General features: G+C 35.8%; 1 protein-coding gene across 2 annotated transcripts in view; it reads right to left on the bottom strand.

The window, feature by feature from the left end:
• Window positions 1-21184, bottom strand: part of LOC114646859 (glutamate receptor ionotropic, delta-1-like) — a 1476314-nt gene that overhangs the window by 903391 nt on the left and 551739 nt on the right. The gene's annotated exons all lie outside the window — the stretch shown is intronic.

The raw sequence follows: 21184 nt of genomic DNA on the forward strand, positions 1-21184 counted from the left end.
AGAATGCAAAGGACGTCCTCCAGGCTAGTAGGGGAAGGCAAATTACTAGAAGAGCCTGATCCTGTACTACTAAGATGAACAGGTCCATAGAGAACTGACCTGAGACCAGAATTGGAGATATGTGTGGCTCAAACTCTTTAACTGTAAAGAAGCATCATGTCCTTTTAAGAGAGCACATGTGCAAGAAACTTCTGTAGAGACATTTTCCTTTAACAGCTACTCAGTGTTCAGAAATGCCATTAGGAGTGGACTTAAAAGCTGCTCCTTGCTAAGTCAAAAGGAGATGTGGTTGGATGTGTTAAAGCGGGGAAGCGACTCCACCAAAAGCACAGGAGAAAATGCCATTCATTGCTTCACATGTCTCACACTAAACAATAAATAATTTCTTAAAAAAATACCATTAATATTAATTACTAGCAAGTAACTAATTTGTAATAAAAGTGACAGGGCTTTCTGATAAGGGTGGTATGCTGAAAATCATGCACTGTTTTCGAAGAATTCTGTTGTACTTGCTATGTTATTTTCATTTGCTTAATTGAATTGGGTCTTGTTATAATGTTTTGTTTTCAAATTAAATTAATTAAATTTTCAAAAAAGAATATATATATATATATATATATATACAGAGAGAGAGAGAGAATATAGAAAGAATATATATACATATGTCTTACAGTTAAAACACATTTGATTTGAAGAGTGTTTATAATTCCTCCTTTGACATCAAAATAGGATAATTTTTTGCTGCCTCCTGCACAGGCATTTAAATGGATGCAGCATTGTAACAATTGACAGAACAGTTCTTCTGCATGCATTTTCTAGTTAGCACAAGGCATCAAATAAAAGCACACACATATATACTGTGTAATCACTGGCAGAAATGTTGCTACACAGAGATTCAAAGCCTGTGAACAACTCTGCCAAGATGCTTAATTGTGTTTCCATCCACAAAAACAGATTTCTGTCATGTTCCTGATTACTAGGCAAGTGTTAACTTGATTGTTTATTCTACATGTAAGTCTATCTCATTCACCAAGTGAAAGGGAAAGGGGACGGGGGAGGGGGTTAGGTTATTGCTTTCATTTTGCAAATTCTATTATAGAGTAAGTCATAGAAATCCATGCTGGAAGCTCTCTAATGAAGCCCGTTTCACCTCTACCACAATCATGAGTCACAACAGTCAGGCTGAGTTCAATTTTTATTACTGTCTTTCAGTTTGGTGGAGGAACGAAAAGATGAAGCTTTGAAGGCTATTTGTTCTTAATATTCAGATACATACCTGGCACTCACTGTCACAGATTCATCTATTTCACTTTATAAGTCTGAATGCATTTATTTAGTTTTATGCCTTTCGTTTTTTTCTACACATTTGCTTTTGAATATAGCAAAATACGGTGCTTTCCTATTCTTTTGGGTGCTGCCTAGGAGGTTTAAGGTTTATTTTCAAAAACCATTAAGGCACTGTGTGCAAAAATGAAAACAGAGCTTCATTAATCATACCGACTACACTCATTCCAGACCTAGCAAGTTGTGAAATCTCACATATAACAGAGTGAACTGGAGCCATGAGTAAAAACTGATCTAGTATTGGAGTTGTTTAGTGCTGCCACTTCAAACTGATTAGTGTCTCTTATTTTGACTACTGGTGAAGCTGATATTTTATATAGTAAATGCACTGTATATAAAGCAATAAAGGGTCATTTAAACTCTCTGATATGTAAAAGGATTTTTAGGCTCACTGTCAGGTAGAAGATATTAGTAAAATTTGCCATTAATTCCTTAATCTAATAAAGCATGTAATGCACTGTTAATATTCAATGACTGTATTACGATATAGTTAACCGATCACAAATTCAACAGCTATCACTCTAAATACCAGGCCTTAATCAACCATAACTAATGAAGTCTCTAGCATTGGAGTGCATTGCTTTAACAAGGCAGATTAGACAGAATGTTTTTTATGTCATATCTTGACAAATAAATACTTAATCAAACATATTTTACTAATGTATACTATAATATATAATGTACAGAGCATCAGAGACAATTTTTGACTCTCAAATATTACCTGGAGACAACATTTACTTTTATAAAGACACTTATTAACATTTTATAAAAATATACAACAAAAGAGCATGTCTGATTTCCATATTACATAATACTAAGGTACTAAGGCTTTTCCTTTTAATAACAAAGCTAACTGAAATAAAATCCTTGTTGAACTCAAAACTCGTGACGATTCACAAGAAAAAAAACCCATAATATTAAATAAATTATTTAACTAAAGAATAAAGTGTCATAGGTGTCAACCTCTGCAGTTTTCTCTTCTTTCTTATATTAAATATACTGTACATTTATAAAGAAGACTGGAGGCTGCCTCTTGTCTTCAGTTTTACGTAACACACATGATTAAAATTATTATTGATATTGTCTGCAACTTCCGAAAACTTGTAAGGATTGCATCTAATCCAAAAACGTATAGAGTATAACATAAAAATGTTCACAACTTATTTAAATATTTTTGTTACATTTATTAGTTTAATGTCAATGCCATTTATCCATCTGTCATCTGTTCCTTCATTGTCCAAAACACAGTTGTGGCAGCAGAGGTCTATTTTATGCAAGGAAAAACCTGAAACAACCACCAGAGTGCACACTTCACACACACCCTTACTCAATCACATTGGAACAATTTATCATTGCCAATTGAACTAATGCAGCAATCTGGTGTATGACTGGAGCTCAAACAGAAAAATAAAACACACAGGGAGAGCATGCAAATGATCAACCAGACTGAACAGGAGTAGGCCTCAATTATCATGTACCACCATCAAAAACTAATTATTTTACTGTTGACAGACAAGGAGTAGTGAAATCATAAACCTTCAGTATTTCACAAGTGATATTTACTGCATTGTACTGGGTAAGTTCTTTCCCTGGTTATCAGTTTTTTTTACAAAGATAGTATGCATTGTCTTTACCTTAGCCTTTTAGCTCATAAAGCTAATCAAAAATAATAGCATGGGCAGAGTATAATTAACCCTTCTGCACAACCAATCTTTACCTGTATGGGTATGGAAATAAGCTGGTACACTACAGCTTATGCAGAACTGGATATAATGTAGGCTCCACGATACCATATTGTACCAGCTAAACATTTTGTTAGGGATGCATGGCAGACATTCAGCCTATTCAGCCATGACAACTCTGTCAGAGATTGGGGATTTTCTCTGACATTAAAGGAACTGTGGCTCAGGTGGGAAGAGATGTAGTGTGATAATCTGTATCAGAGGGGAGCAGATTCCTTTTGCTTCATTCTTCTCTTTCCCCTGACAATTTTGCAATAACTACATTTACAAGCTTACAGTACAGGGCATGTAGTTGTGGCATTCTCAATAAAAAAAAGAATTACAGTATATAAAAATACATTACATAAAGTTCATTGGTACTTGCAAAAGAAGACTTGGATTTGCAAATGTGGGACAAGTGTCAGTAAGCAATAAGAAGAGTTTTCAGGATATTTGACTTTATTTACGTATTTGTCACATTATTTACAAGAGAAGGAATGCGATGGGTCAACAGAGTAATCAAGCTATACTTAATAATTGAAAGACACTTTCACACTCATCAGTAATTTGCATTCACATAATATTTCATCATTAGTGTCTTTAGGTTTATGCTAAAAATCCTCATTTTTTATTTGGGCTTTTTGCCACAATTTGGTAAATATGTGAGAATGTTATAAGTTAGTTTGTCTGTAGTCTGTAGATTTTATTTGTTAGCTCCTGAATGTTTCATCTGGGCACCATCAATACACATATGTATATAAGACTTAGTGTGGTTTTAGATTTTACAAAATTAATCTTTTATTGAAAGATTCTGGAAACCTCTCATGTGCTATGATCACCTTGGTATTTACTGTATCTTTGAACAACACTATATTGTTTTCATGTATTTTTAACAGTTTTGATTTTATCATGTCGACATTTTGAATTTTGCAGGTGCCACCATTTTATGTGTTTTGGACTTGTGGACAGCCGTGCTTATTGCTGCTGCAGTTTTTACCACACATGACCCTTTTATATTGCATAATCACCTCTCATCTATAAGAAAAACATTTGTTACATATTTAAAATAAAAAAATTCTCATGCGTTCTTTGATTATTAGGAATTCTTCTTTCTAGTTTTGGTTATGACTTTTGTTTCAATACTTTTTAATTCAGATTTTGCCTCTTTTATTTTGATAATCTGTTTCGTGTTTTGATAATCATTACCTTTAATCGTTTTAGGGAATGAACAATGCCTGAATTTTGACTACTGTTTTCTCTCAGATCCTAAGCTTTGTTTCTGTTTTTCAAGTTTTGTTTTAATTAGCCATTTTTAAGACAAGCCTTTTTTCACCACAAGGCAAAAAACCTTACATTTTTGCCAAATGTTTGGTTCCATCTCAGTATTTGGGACCATTCCAGAGCTAGTTTTCCTTCCAAGATGAAATATGACAAGCCCTAATACAAACATGTTGCCAAAGAGTAGAAAATGAGAGGGAAATATGGTCAGGAATGAGTGAGAGTCAAACCCGAAAAGACAACATACCATATCTAATAATACTAAAATCAAACATATAAGACAGAAATCAAACTCAAAGAAACACATGAAGTCATAACTACCTAGAAAGAGTTCTGCTAACTAAGCACATTGAAGATTTTCTCATACAAATCCAAAAACTTTGACACCATGAAGTAGCACAGAATGTGGCATCATCACTAACAACAACATATCTCTTGCCACTCATAAATATACAAAATGATCAAAAACAAAATTAAAATGGCAATGCAGTAACATCATCAAAATTAGTTCAAAAAACAATAACATGTTTTTTGTTTTAACATGTAACATAACAATAATGAGAAGAAACATACAAATTATTGATCACAGTAGAATCTAAAAGAAAAAACTAAACTAAAATCATACCACTGGGAACAGCAAGATACTTCAACCTCAAGGCCATGGAGACTGGTATATCTATTGATTACATAGTTGTTGTGGTTGGGAATTTAAAAGACTGAATTGTTTTTGTTTTTTTGTATTATTTGCTCTTTTATACAAAATGATGTTGCAAATGCAGAGAATTGCACACTAATGGCAAATACAGTACATAGTGCATTTTGGTCTAAAATCATTGTTTGATGTCACTTGGAAACAAACATGGGAAAGAATATAAGCAAAAATAAAAAAAAAAGCTGAAAGGAATCAATATAGTCCAGAGAGACAAAAAGGAATCAATACAGTCTACAGAGACAAAACTGAAACCGCATAAAAAAGCAGGGAACTGTATGTATGTCTTTGGATGAAGTTTGATGAACTCCATGTATAAGCAATATCTCTTTTAGCTTTTGTGTTTTTAACAGAAAAGCACATGAAATGGGTTTGTGAGCCTGTTCATCTTTCACATTTGGTTGTTCCAGGTTTTAATGAGCATAATACATTAAAGTTTTCTGGCTCAGATAAGTTATGAAGGTTTGCTCAAGACAAAATTCTTGTTCATTTATGGATTAACTTCCAAAATTAGAATAAACAGCTACAAAACACAAGCCTCCATAATTTCAAAGTGAAAGCACAAAAAAAAAAAAAAAATCCCATGTTTTCATATTTATCTAAACAGTTGAATTGACAGCCTGGCAAAGAAAAGTAGTTAATAGTATACAAACTAAAGAAATAAATAAATGAGAAGAACATTGGAAAATGAAAAACAGCCCAATCAAATTATATGAATTTGAAAAAAGAATTTCTTTTTTTAAATTAAAAAAAGTAATTCTGGGACAACTTAAAGTCACAAACGTACAGGATTTCACATCACTAATCAAGCAGCACAAAAGAGATACTGCAAAAGTCTTACTGCAAAAAAGACTCACAAATACAAGCTTTCCTTAATTTATTCATTCACATCTTTTTCGCTGCCTTATACTTTGAAAAATGTTGTTTTTTTTGAGCTTTTGTCCACAATCTGGGTTTTACTTTGGGTTTCTGCCTTGCAGACAGACTTTTTTCAAGTGAAACTGTTAAAATTGAACTAGAAAAAAAGAAGTGATTGCTGGCAGGCTTTTTGCTTTTTTGTAAAGCAAATGCTAAGCTGAGAAAGAGAAGTCAAAGTCATCCTTTGTTGTAGTTTTTAACAAATGCCTATTCTTTTCATATAATATAAATCCTACCTCTTGGCATACTATATACTGTACCTTTTAAATGGTTTTAGAACCTTTTACCTTGAACATTGTAACATAGAATGTCATTGTTTTATTCTCCTTAATTAAAATCATGCACGTCATCAATAAAACCACAACATTGGCCAATAACAGTGTTCATTAAGATGCATGGGCGCAATGAATTCTACCCTTACTGACACTGAACTTTGCCTTTCTTTTATAATGCTGAACTGCAGGAAAGTTGGGATTAAAATGTGAAGATCATCATTTTCTTAATAAAATATCACTGATGTAAACAGGGAAAAAGATCAAGCCATTTGGCCTTTAATATGTGCACTACATGTAGCTTTAATTGACTGGTACCTAAATTAAATGGCAAATTTTATCAGGTTGAAAGGAGGGCTTAGTGTCTGTCAAGGTTATTTTGGTCAAAAAAGCAAGCTTCCCTGCCAGCCACAAACTGGACATAGTGTATTCAGTAAACACACACATCTATACGATAATTATTCCTGTAATTTTCTTTGAGTTTAAAAGGCCTGAATCCAATTAGTTTATAACACTGTTGGATAGCTTCTTTTATTGAAATAGCGGCTGATGGGCCTCCTTTACACTGTTTACCTATTTGAATGTTTCTCTTTAGGTTTATTCTCTCCTTTTTTGTGACTCATTTACTGCTCTTCGCCTATGCCATTTAGCGATCTTTCAGGCACTTACCCTGATTACCAACATTTTTTCATTTGGAATGTTTTCACTCAGAAAGGAGGTAAGACAGCCATTTCGTGTTACCAGCTTTTTTTATGCAGTCCTAGATTAATGATGCCTGCCCAGTTCCTTATCACTTGATTCTGACTCCAAACTTTAAATGTTGCACTTTCTTGCTTTGCAGTGACCTTTCTCATGTAACGTTCAGTTGCTAATGAGTTTCATGTCCTAGAAGTGCAAGGGTTCAAGCTATACTTAGTCTGGAAGTCAATTTATGCAGTTCAAGTTCTTGGTCACTCTTGCAATCTTTGTTTGCACCAGAACCTTGAATTGTTTATTTTATCTCAAATTCTGATTTATCCCTTTCTACCGTATGTTTCTGTATAATGCCTTTGCTTTTGCTGACCCACATTCTCATCCTCTCCTGCTTTTTATTACCAGCCAATTAAAGGGCAGCAGTTCAATGTAGGCTAGTTAAGATCTTAGTAGCAACCTTTGCACCCTGATGCTAATTTGCAAATACGGTTATTGGTATAGGTACAGGTACAAGAGGGGGTGAATGAGTTTTCTTACAGGAATGTTATTGAAAGCTGGAAGACATTGTTCTACTAGAAAGTTTTAAATGATGAGTATTCAAACATAATGAGACAGAAGGCATTACTGTATGTTTTATTTAATGTATACCACTATCTAGTATGTTTGTTTCCTTTCTAATATGTCAGAAACAAAGCATTCTTGTTCAGTACAGTTATCAAGTAAAAAATAAATGAAAGTAAGAACATATTAAAAAACATATTATGTTCAAAAACAATTTAACAACAATTGATGCTGTGGATTCTATTTTTTTTTTGTTTAATATGGTGCTCCTTGGGTGAGAAAATGTAGGTCCCAAAGTTAATATAATTACGATTTTTGCACACACACTACTTCAGACTGTTATACTTTATCTGAATGTGTTGACAACAACTGTTTTGAAAAGAGATTCTACATATGGTGTTAGACAATTAAAATGGCTATGAATAGTTAGGGTCACCATACATAATGCATCTGAAATAAACAACTAAATTGGTACACAAATTTTCAGAAGTAAACGCTGACACAACTGGCTGTTGCTGCTCATCAGTAATTTTATTTTAATTCTTGTTTATTGCTATTGTGCTATTGTTCCTTGACAACAAACCATAGCTCACTTTTTAATTAAAAATAATACAATTTTGAATAATATGATATTGTTTTGGATCGCCTGTGGATTTATTTGGTAGCTGGATTTCTTGCTTCTTCATCTGGCTGCCTACATGTTGGCTGTATTTTTTTATTGGCAACTATGCTCTTGAACATCTTGTCTCTTACAGCTTTGTTATGCCCTTATTTCAGTACACCACAGCTGAACTTTTCCAGCTATGCTTCCACTCCACTGAGCCACTCCCAGAATTGTACTGGCATCTGGACATCATTTATTACGTCCATTGGAGATACATCCATCGTGGGCCCTGTCAGAACTTCAGCTTCAATGACACAAACCCAACCAGCGATACTCAAGGAAATTTGGCTGGACTACCGATTACAGAGTGCTAACTAAGCTTGTTAGGACAGCTAAGGATAGGCCCGCTGTTAACAGCATCGCTGTTGGACTTTTTAACATCCAATCGCTTACGAATAAGGGTCCATAAGTATGATTTTATGTATCTTGTTGAAACCTGGCAACAACCTAATGACTTTTTACATCTTAATCAGGCTGAGCCCCAGAGGTTTGGGCCTCTTATAGAGGGTGTGGTCTCACAATAATTTACAATGATAAGTGGAAAATGTCTTCAGTGGCTCTGTATACACATTATTTGAGTTCACTGTTCTACAAATCAACTGGCCCATTCCTGCTTTACTAGCCACTGTTTACTGACCACCCAAACCTAATAAAGGTTTTTTAGATGCACTTTCAAGCATTTTTACTTCTCTTTGAAGGCCAGAGGTCCACATGACCATCATCATCAAATTCTTCCTCGTGAAGCCTGAAAACCATGAGGACTAATTGAGATCATTTATGTTAGGTAGAATGCCTAGAGGGGGCTGGGCAGTGTTGTGGCCTGGAACCCCTGCAGATTTTGTTTTTTTTTTTTACAGCCGTCTGGAGTTTTTTTTTTGTTTTTTTTGTCCTCCCTGGCCATCGAACTTTTATTCTACGTTAATTAGTACTGACTAATTTTATTTTTATATTTTGTCCTTTTTCTCTCTTTCTTCATCCTGTAAAGCACATTGAGCTGCATCATTTGTATAAAAATGTGCTATATAAATAAATATTGTTTTTGTTGCTGTTTATGCAATGTCGCCTAATGTTATGTTGGTGGGTGATTTGAATATACACATGAATAATCTTAATTATACGTGTGATGGATTTTATGTCTTCTTTTGGCAGTTTTGGCTTACAGCAGTATATTGATTTTTCTGCACATTGTAAAGGTCACATTCTTGATCTTATTTGTTGCATCGGTGTAACTCCTCTTAAATGTACTGCATCAGATTTGCCATATCTGACCATAAGTTAATATCCTTTAATGTTAAGTTAACACTCTTGAAAAACTAACCAATATCGCTCTGTGTCATTTCATAACATTAAGAATATCTGCATACCTAGTCTTTTCAGTGGAACTGATAACCTCCCATGTAAAGACAATTTTTTCACAACTGATAAACTGGTTTCCTATTACAATGATGGATTACATAGTCGACTAGACAATCTTGCTTCTTTAAAATCTCTTTCTGTTTCTTTTACCTGCCAACCAGGTTCCACTTCTGCCTCCAGACCATGTCCTCTTAGTCATTTCCGCCTGTTCCTTGGACCCTCCTCTTTCTGCCTACTACCTATAAAAAACAACCCCTGCCTCTACCATCAAGCTCTGTTCTAGACTCAGTCTTCAAAGATTACTTGGTGGCAAATCAACTACTTTGCAACAAAGAATTTACAATATATGGGGTGGATCCCCAAACCTCTTTGTGTTTATCTTGTGCTTCTTTAAAGTATGTGGTACAACCCCTAGTTAAGAGGGGGCACTGTTGCTAATCATGTCCTCTCCTATTCCTCCAACAGCACTGAGAAGGTACCAAGTGAGGGCACCTGACTCAGCTATATATCACAGTGTCAGCAATAGAAGGCATCACTCTGCAAGCAGAGCATGACACAGATGGAGGTCATATGATACTGAAAAAACATAATACAAAGCCTTAATACTGAGTCTGTTTTGTTTTGTTTAGTTTGTTGCCTCTGCCCCATTGGCTGCTTGTATTTTTCGTTAAGACACAAAGAAATAAATGAGGACGACAGAGTTGGTGTCCCAACCCACTCTCACTCTCACCTCGGAGTACTGCACCCTCCACACATCCTTCTGCTGATACCAGCACAGGAGAGACATCCCCACCCACAATTACAACAGCGCATGTGAGCAGAGAGCTGAGGAGACTTCGTGCCAGCAAAGCAGCGGGTCCAGATGGAGTATCGCCACGACTGCTGAAGGTCTGTGCAACGGAGTTGGGGGGTCCCCTACAGCGCATCTTCAACCTGAGCCTGGAACAGGGGAGAGTCCCGAGGCTTTGGAAAACATCTTGTACCACCCCAGTCCCAAAGGTATCACGTTCTAGTGAGCTGAATGAATTCCGGCCTGTTGCTCTGACATCACATGTGATGAAGACCATGGAGCGGCTGCTGCTTCACCACCTGATGCCACAGGTCCAACACGCCCTCGACCCTCTGCAGTTCACATAACAGGTGAAGGTGGGAGCGGAGGATGCCATCATCTACATGCTACATCGATCCCTCTCCCACTTGGACAGAGGCAGTGGTGCTGTAAGAATTATGTTTCTAGACTTCTCTAGCGCCTTCAACACAATCCAACCTCTGCTCCTTAGGGACAAGCTGACAGAGATTGGAGTAGACTCATACCTGGTGGCATGGATCGTGGACTATCTTAAAGACAGACCTCAGTATGTGCGTCTCGGAAATTGCACGTCTGACATTGTGGTCAGCAACACAGGAGCGCCACAGGGGACTCTACTTTCTCTGGTCCTGTTCAGCCTATATACATTGGACTTCCAATACAACTCAGAGTCCTGCCACGTGCAAAAGTTCGCTGACGACACTGCTATCGTGGGCTGTATCAGGAATGGGCAGGAGGAGGAGTATAGGGACCTAATCAAGGACTTTGTTAAATGGTGCGACTCAAACCACCTACACCTGAACACCAGCAAAACCAAGGAGCTGGTGGTGGATTTTAGGAGGCCCAGACCCCTCATGGACCCCGTGATCATCAGAGGTGACTGTGTGCAGATGGTGCAGACCTATAAATACCTGGGAGTGCAACTGCATGATAAATTAGACTGGACTGCCAATACTGATGCTCTGTGTAAGAAAGGACAGAGCCGGTTATACTTCCTTAGAAGGCTGGCGTCCTTCAACATCTGCAATAAGATGCTGCAGATGTTCTATCAGACGGTTGTGGCGAGCACCCTCTTCTACGCGGTGGTGTGCTGGGGAAGCAGCATTAAGAAGAAAGACGCCTCACGCCTTGACAAACTGGTGAGGAAGGCAGGCTCTATTGTTGGCATGGAGCTGGACAGTCTGACATCCATGGCAGAGCGACGGGCGCTCAAAAGGCTCCTATCAATTATTGAGAATCCACTGCATCTACTAAACATGTTATCTCCAGACAGAAGAGCAGCTTCAGCGACAGACTGCTGTCAATGTCCTGCTCCACTGACAGACTGAGAAGATCGTTCTTCCCCCACACTATACGACTTTTCAATTCCACCCGGGGGGGTAAACGTTAACATTATACAGTGATCCCTCGCTATATCGCGCTTCACCTTTTGCGGCTTCACTCTATCGCGGATTTTATATATAAGCATATTTAAATATATATCGCGGATTTTTTGCTGGTTCACGGATTTCTGAGGACAATGGGTCTTTTAATTTCTGGTACATGCTTCCTCAGTTGGTTTGCCCAGTTGATTTCATACAAGGGACGCTATTGGCAGATGGCTGAGAAGCTACCCAACGTACTTTTCTCTCTCTCTTGCGCTGACTTTCTCTGATCCTGACATAGGGGGTGTGAGCAGGGGGGCTGTTCACAAAACCTAGATGATACGGACGCTCGTCTAAAAATGCTGAAAGATTATCTTCACGTTGCTATCTTCTGTGCAGCTGCTTCCTGAAGCGACATGCTGCACGGTGCTTTGCATACTTAAAAGCTCGAAGGGCACGTATTGATTTTTGACTGTTTGTTTATCTCTGTCTCTCTCTATCTCTCTCTCTCTCCCTGCTCCTGACAGCATGACAATATAATGACAATATAAGCATGACAATATAAAAATAACCATATAAACATATGGTTTCTACTTTGCGGATTTTCTTATTTTGCGGGTGGCTCTGGAACGCAACCCCCGCGATGGAGGAGGGATTACTGTATAAAGTTATTGTCTGTTTTTTCCTGCATTGCTATCAATCTTTAATTCAATATTTTTTTTTTTTTAGTATCAGTATGCTGCTGCTGGAGTATGTGAATTTCCCTTTGGGATTAATAAAGTATCTATCTATCTATCTATCTATCTATCTATCTATCTATCTATCTATCTATCTATCTATCTATCTATCTATCTATCTATCTATCTATCTATCTATCTATCTATCTATCTATCTATTGTCAGGGACTTGAAATTCTTTACTCATCTACAATATATACATACATATAAAAGTTGAATTAATTATATAATGTGCAAGGAACAAACCTTTTTAGTGTTTTATTTCTAATTTCTTTTTCATAATTTTTGTTATTTTTTAGAGATGTAAACCAAAACATTTATCTGTAGAATTTTATATTATCACAAAATTTGACTGGAATTCAGTTGGCATTAAAAACCATAAAAATAGGATATAAGTTGAATTGAAATTTCAGTTCAATAAAATGCAAATCACTACAAAATTAAGTGGATACATATAACTGTAAACAATGCCCAGTGCCTCAAACCTTCAATGAGGTCAATAAAAAGGTAAAATGTAATACTTGACAATGACCCCAGCTACTGAACTCTCACAAACCATGGAGTGGATTTAGGGAATCCTTCAGTGAATTAACACTTGGGGAAGACAAAATCTCCTAAACATGTTGTATGGCACAGATACGTCACAGCTGTTTCAACAATACAGTAGTTAGGTAACGTATGTATCAGTCTCATTTCTGATTCTATTGGAATCCCTTTTAACAGCTGCTTATGAAAAATGGAGACACTGAAAGCAAAAGGGAGGGGAAGATGTGAAAAAAAAAGACAAATTTGCCCTTTTTACGCTTGAATAACTACAACAGAAGCAGACACAAGTGCTGACCTATCAAAAATTGCCATCTGCTCTAATCAGACATAGTATGATGTAACAAATACACGTATAATGTGGGAAAAATAAAACTTTTTACAAAAAAACAAGTTGTAACAGGAAGGAGCATTCACTCATTGAATTTGTACAGTAAGAGTCACTTTTTCTGTAAAATATTTCCAATAATTTTAATAAATTAGTTAGACTGAATATTGAGACTAATTTAAAGTGTTTATTAATAACATACGTGTCAAAGCAAGAATTCTGCAACGACCAAAGAACAAGTTGGTGGCATAGTGGTTAGTGTTGCTGTCTCATAGATCCGAAGTCTTGAGTTGAAATCCTGTAACTGGTTGTCTGTGAGGAGCTGACACATACCTCACATTTTCAAAAACGTACTGTAAGTGTTATGTGATTGGAGATTCTAAACTGACTCCATCTGCATGGGAGTGTGTGTTGGTGAGTGAGCCCCGTAATGTACTGGCAACCTATCTGGGCTTGCTTCCCATTTTTTGCTCAATGCTGCTGGGATGCTCTTTTCTTCCCTTCATTGTTACATCATGTTATGTAAGCTTTATAAAGTTTAAAACCCTAAATTCCTACCTAAAAGCCTGAACACATTAAAATTTGGCATAAAATTGAAATCAAGGATAATAACATATTACATAACATTCTCAACACCACTTCATAATGTTTTGTGGAATACTTAAATTTATTCTTAGTGCAGGTTTGCAATACAGACCCAGATGTCAGAGAAAATGAATATTGTTGTGTTTAACCTGTACTCATCAATGTAGGATTAAAAGAGAGGGAAATAAATTTAGTGAGAAATGAGGACAGGTGGATACTATAAAAGATGGTACAAACTTGTCCATTATAATCTTGTTTTTAGTCATATAATGTCATGCTATGTATTTTTGGTTTACAAACATTACTGTATAGGTTTTTATGGAGCCCCTGAGGGGACATTGTTTAATTTTTTTTATGTTGCTTTTTCTGTTGCGCATCAGATACTTTCAAGTGCACACCTGATAGTATCAAGTGCACACCAGAAAGTTTCAAGTGCGCACCAAATAGCACCACACGCGCACCAGATAGCACCAAATGTGCACCAGATAGCTTCAAGTGCGCACCACATAGTTTCAAGTGCACACCACATAGTTTCAAGTGGCATGTAGCGCTCGAGAATAACTCGGTGCACAAGTGGTTGCAAGGACAAGAGAAAACCTTTTATTCTGCTGGAATCCAGGCACTTCCAGGCAGGTGGCGCAAGTGCATTGAGAAGGGTGGAGTCTACATTGAGAAATTACATTATCAGTTTTGGTAAGGCTCTTCCGATTTTCTGATAAATCCCATTTTCTAACTTTAGCTTGACTTCCCCTATTACTTTTATCCAGAAAACATCTGTCAAACATGCCATTGTCCTTCAGATCAGTGAACAAAGAGAATTCCATTGACTCCCTCCTTAGAAGTCCCCACCAACTTTCTATTCATTGATTGACATAGCTGGTTTTGTCCAAGTAGCTGTCTATGGCACTTTGTACATTTGTATCACACCGGAGAAATCTTTGAAAATCTCTAAACATTTTCAGTACCCAGATCTCCTTTGGGTATTTTAGTACAACTTCCAAGTTTTTCTGCAGCTCCTTCAATATCAGACGAACATCTTCCTTCTTCACATTCAAACCATTTTTTTGATATCTTGTGTGGATCCATCAGTGGCCATGAAGCTGACCTGAGCTTTGCAATTGTTGCAGTATAAACACAATAATTTCCTCAATGTCGCTATAGACCTTACAACGAAATACCGTAGACGTCTAGACTTCAATATACGTTTTAAATGCCTTTCAGTGATAATGTATCTATGACGAACTGTAAGAACAAGCTGAAAGTAGACTTCTATAAAGTCTACAATTTCCATTTTTCCTAAGTGCAACTATGAAACAGAACTATTATGCATCAGAAATTATGTATAGGTATGGAGCCCCTTTCAGTTACTGTGCAGTTGAAAGTATCTGGTGCGCACTTGAAAGTATCTGGTGCTCACTTGGTACTATCTTGTGCTCACTTGAAAGTATCTGGTGCGTACTTCATACTATCTTAGAAAATCCTTAGAAATTTTTTTTTAACAATGTCCCATCAGGAGCTCCGTAATAATATGTCAATTAACAATCAAATATAATAAAACAAATCTTACTGTATGACCTTAATATTCACACACACACACACACACACACACACACACACACACACACACACATATATATGTATATATATATATATTTGTGTGTGACTGGCCCCCTGTCTGGGTTTCTTTCCCGCTTTGTTTCTGGGGTTGCTAGGATAGGTCACCTTGAATTAGATTAAATTGGTTTGAGAATGGTATGGTGTGGTGCCTTTTCTAAAAAGGCACTAATAAAATACATCCAGTCAAATTCTTTATAGCTTAACAGCAAATCACATACTTGAGAAAAGCAGTGGAAATTAAAATGGAGTGCATTAAGAGCTGAGAACAGAGAACACTTCTTTAACCAAAGAGTTGTGGGAACCTGGAACAAACTAACAAGACATGTTGAAGCAAAAACCTTGACAACCTTTAAGAAGAATCTGGATGAGATACTAGGACAGCTTAGCTATTAGCTAAACAAACAAGCCTGGTGGACTGAATTGTCTCCTCTCATTTGTCAGATTTCTTATGTTCTTATGTGTAGTATATCAGCTAACACATAACTGCAACCCATATTTGCAACAAGATTTAGAATAACCAGATTCACTCAGAAAAAAAGTAATTAAAGTGAAAAATGACTCAGCATGATTTAATGCTATCCAACATGCTGTAATACCAATAATCAGAGCATAAATGTGAAACGGCAAAGGTTGCAATTAGTCTTGTAATATATTAAACAGTGTAAAAATCTCTTTTTATGTCATTACTACTCTATATTAATTGAAAATATTTTAACAAAACTCAGATATTATTTAGGATTATAGCTAACCTGACAAAATAAGCAATCAGAACTGTTTGACAGAATTTCACTGAGTATTATTAATAATGATTTATGTGATTTTATTGAATAATAAAATATATCAAATAAAATTATCAGTTAGCTAGTCTAATAGCATAACATCACAAAATGTCATCCCTTGCCATTAACACTTTAGTCAATTTCAATTATTATTAGAAAAAAAATAATCTTTTGATGTCAAAGCCTTTGACTAGTCTGGTGAAAACTTTACTTGCAGTTAGCTCTATAACCAATGCTGGAATACTGTAATTAAAATTAAATGTTCCATAATCTTACAGAGTAGCCACTGTGTTGACTTGAATGATTGTAGTAGTTGTTTTGATTGATTTCTTCACAGTCTTTCCTAGTCTCTTTCTCTTCTTTATTTTCTGCAGTTATACTTAATGCACATTGTGATGGTTTTCATCAGTTAAGAACAGACTGTCCGTCCTTTGTGCTACTCTGCTGGAATTGTGATCATTTGCATGTGCTGTGATGGATTGTGGGTGTTGGTGGCCATCTGAGCTATGACAGTTAGGATCAGATACTAGAATATTTTACAGGAAATAAATTTGTATGAAAAAACTGTGTATCTTTATACAATGGCTTTTAATGCCATTATACATTTCTGTATACATGTTTCTTGTTGTTTTTCGTTGGTATTATTATCTTATTTGTGGTTGGCTTTTTATTCCAGTGGTTAGTGCTGCTGCTTCAAAGACTCAGCATCTTACATGAATTTCATTCCCATTTGTTGCCCTTATGTGGCGTTCTCCCTCTATATACTGTATGTGGGTTTATCTTTGAACAGTTCAGTTTTCCTCCATATCACCAAAGATGTACAGGTTAGGTTAACTGTTGATTCCAAGTTAGTCAATGTATGAGTGTAAGAGTAGGTGTGTGAGTGTGAGCGTGTCCTCTGGAGGACAAGCGCCATGCCCAGGTCTTTTTCCTACCTTGCACGCAGGGATCCAGTCTGAGATACAGCCCACACCCCACACTCCCCATTTTATATTGGAATAAGTGGATTATAGATTGTCTTTCCATGTTTCATTTTAACTATGTTATATTTGTATATTGCAATTTATTTGCTCTGTCTCTAAGCTGATGTTTGTTTTATGAGAGTAAATTGAAGCTGTGCTTTAACATTAGGAGTGAAATTAGTGGAGTATATAGAAATGTAAAGATAATTTAATATTTATCCTTCCATTAATTTTCTGATCCACATGTCTAATTTAGAGTCATTGGCTAGCCTACCCCTTTAGCATTAAGCACAAGGAAGGAGCCAACCTTGAAAGAAGTGCCAGTCCAATGCATTGTATAGTCACATTTATTTTCTCTGGGCTAAAAAATAGTAACCAATCAATTTAATTGGTACGTCTCTGAGATGTGAGAGGAATATACTTTATGATGTATAATATTTTTATTTATTCTTCAAAAGATTTTATGGAAGTACATGACTTTAATCTACTAGCATGTATGTTGATCTAATATCTTAATGGCAGGAAAAATACAGCAGAATTTACAAAAAAGGACTGATTAAATGAATACGTCTTCATCTCTAAAAAGTATTGTATAACATTTTTCAAAATCAAATCAAGTGTTTGACCTTGGAAGTCACAATCGTAACCTACTATACAGAAGAATAAACAACATTTTCTGAATGCGTTCTCTCCCTCTTTAAAGTAAGAATGAATATTTGCTGACTTAGATGTATAGATGCATATTTCCAAAATCAATCATGTCAGTCAGTGTATGGACATTTTAGGTCTGAGGTGAGTCGTGTCAAGCCGCACCTTTGGGAAATGATCTGAAACAAGCTTAAACCTTTCTTAAATAGTTTAACAAGAATGAATCCATTGACTTTATGACTGAAACATTTATAGAATTTTAAGAATTAAATCAATGTAGTTTATGGATCTGAATAATTCAGATTCTTTAATAATAGAAAAATTCACTATTCTCTCATTGGTATGATGAAGGAAAGACTGGAAACAGAAACAGTCTATTTTAGGAAAGACTAAACAGACATCACAGACTAAATACTTATACTTTTATTTGTTATTTCTTCACAATCATACATTTTCATTATTTACTTATTGTATAATTTGTCCTGTGACTCTGCATCTTTGTGTTTTTGTTTCTGCTGCTGTATGCGCCTAATTTTCCGTTTGAGACAATGTCTATCTAATCTCTCAGAATCATGAGATTTCTGAATTTCAACTTATTTTTGAGCAAAGGCAAATAAGTTTGTAAATTATGAAGTTTTACAGTTAAAAAACAGATCCTTATCATTCTGATTTTCTGCAGTTCCACATACTGTACTTGCAACATGTTTTTGCCATACAGTAGCAAATGTTGCTGCCTCATAGCTTCAGAAGGTTGAGTTTAAATTCTGGCCCATACATTGTCCATGTTTGCATTGTTTTTTTTTTTTTGTATTTTTTCTCCATGTACACTAGTTTTTATCTCATATTCCAAAGATGTGTATACTAAATTGAATGTACAGATCTTATTTGTCCATTTTCCTTTAGTATGTCCATCAATGGCTTAAATAAATACGCCAGATTCTCCCAGAACTGACACTGGCTCCCACATATTCCTCAACTGGAATAAACAGGTTTAGAAAATGGATGGATGTATGACAGTTCAAAAACACATGATATTATACACATCATTCTAAAAGCAAAAAAAAATTTCTTCATAAGAAAAACATAGTATTGGCGTAGCACTAAATACAAAAATTTGCAATAATTATATTAATAATTCAATTTTTGTTTTCTGTTAATAATAAAGGAATTAGAATCAGGGAAAAATGCAAAATGAAAAAAGAAAAAGAAAACGATAGAATTAGATGATACTGTCAGAGAGAGATTACAGAACTGATTAATTGGTAATTTGTTAAATTAGAGAATAAAGGCATCTAATTAAATGCCTGCAGAAAGTCAATTTCAATTTATTCATATTCGGTATACCAATATGTAGTTAACAGATAACAATGAATTCATACAGACTATCCAGTTGCCAGGCCATAATTCCCTGATAATTAGTAGATCTTGGCAGCTTTCAATTAATAATTATTTTTCTCACAATAAAATGGTAAAAAAGACAGGTAACGAAAAGCCCAACTGACAGAGCTAAAACATATGACCTAGAAAATGATGAGAACATCTGTGTGTTGAGCCGTCCCTGAACCAAAAAATGAACTTGTGGACTCCAAAATCTAAAATAAGAGGGTGATACATACACGAGGCAGAAGTCAAAGTTGAACAGAAAAACTGGTATGGAATAGTCCATATAAAACTTCCATGTAAATTTCACTGGAAGATTTTACAATATAATGCATTTGATTGCACTGTACAATAATAAAGAGTGAAGTACATTAACATATATAATATTTATTATGTACACAAATAAATGTACAGTAAAATGAACAGGAAATTGCATCAAGTAACAAATAAAATTAAATTTGAGACTTAACACATTGGGCCAAATGAAGTGAACACGTTTCATAGACAGACAGATTGGTACAGAGGTGGCTTAATGCCTTTGTGCACATTTGCAGATCTAGGGGTGTGTTTGTGTGTATTCATTTCTTTCTCTTCATCATCTACCATATGCAATGGTAGGGCAGACAAACTAACAAGCTGTTAGCTGCCTTCACTTACAAATTTCTTGGAGTGTCTGAGTGCATGTGTGTGTGTGCATGAGCTTGTGTGTGCCTCCATGAGTATATACATATTTATTTAAACAGATTATGTGTCTGAAAAATTTTACAAATCAATACACCTGGTCCTATGAGTAAATGAAGGAGAATGCTAAAGTCCCGGTTAAATTAGACAGTTTCAATGGCAACTGTCATCGGACATACGTAGGTCAAACTGTTTTTAAAAGATATGGAAATAAGTACTGGACTAAACTGGACTTAAAACAACAGGCCTAGAGCCTGTAAAATGACAAACCGGATGCAATTTGTTTGAAAATGTTAGGTCATTTTTTTTTCTAAAGTTATCATTGTATATAGGTTTCCACAGACATCATGCTCATATCAACTTTTCCCAACATTATGAACATATTAGAATCAGAATCTGAGTTTAACTCAATCAAGATTTTTTTACCCATTAACAAATCTTCCATTTATATGGAAGTAAAAAAGGGAAAATAAGAAATGACCTATATCCCTTTAGGGGGTACTCAACCAGTTATAAGATCTAATTTTCTTGTCAGATCAAAACTTGTGTTACCAACTCTAAAAACCAAAAGTACTGCATTCCCAGCTTCCACAACACTCTCTTTCACTCTGTTCGCTCGCTCTTCTTCCATCAGTTGAACACTCATCCGACAGTCCTCCTAGCTCAGAGTTCAACAAGATATAAGCTGGATGGGGATTTTAAGTCAGATTCTTGAATCACGCTTGATAAATCTGTGTTAAACTGTTTTAAGGGGTTCTGCACACCATATAAAAACTCTGGGCCAGCAAGTAAAGGAGCACCCTCTTGTGGACCAAAGGACACTTGCACTCTTTGGCAACCTGCTTGAAGAAGTGGCCTGTTTTGCCTCGAAAGCTTGCATATTGTAATCAGTTCAATTAGCCAATAAAAGGTGTCATTATGCTTGATGTCTCATGGCAATAAGCAACAAAGAAACAATATGATGAACTCCAGATAACAACCCACTCATTTTGTGATGGAGCTCCACACTGCCCTCTGTTAACATGGGGGACTCCTAGCAGTTATATAGGAGTTCTCTGTCAACGTAGAGTTTTTATTATATGGCTCTGTAAGGCCTACTAGTAGCAAATAGACTGGCTGCCTGCCTTCCATTCACAACAGAAACAGGCTTTTGTAAAAATAAGGCCATTCTCTAATGGAGTGAAAGTTGAAAGCAAAGTCAAGGCAGTTGTCTTACAGGAATAGTTCTACTTTCTG

This window comes from Erpetoichthys calabaricus, chromosome 2 (assembly GCF_900747795.2).
Source record: "Erpetoichthys calabaricus chromosome 2, fErpCal1.3, whole genome shotgun sequence".
Classification (NCBI taxonomy): domain Eukaryota; kingdom Metazoa; phylum Chordata; class Cladistia; order Polypteriformes; family Polypteridae; genus Erpetoichthys; species Erpetoichthys calabaricus.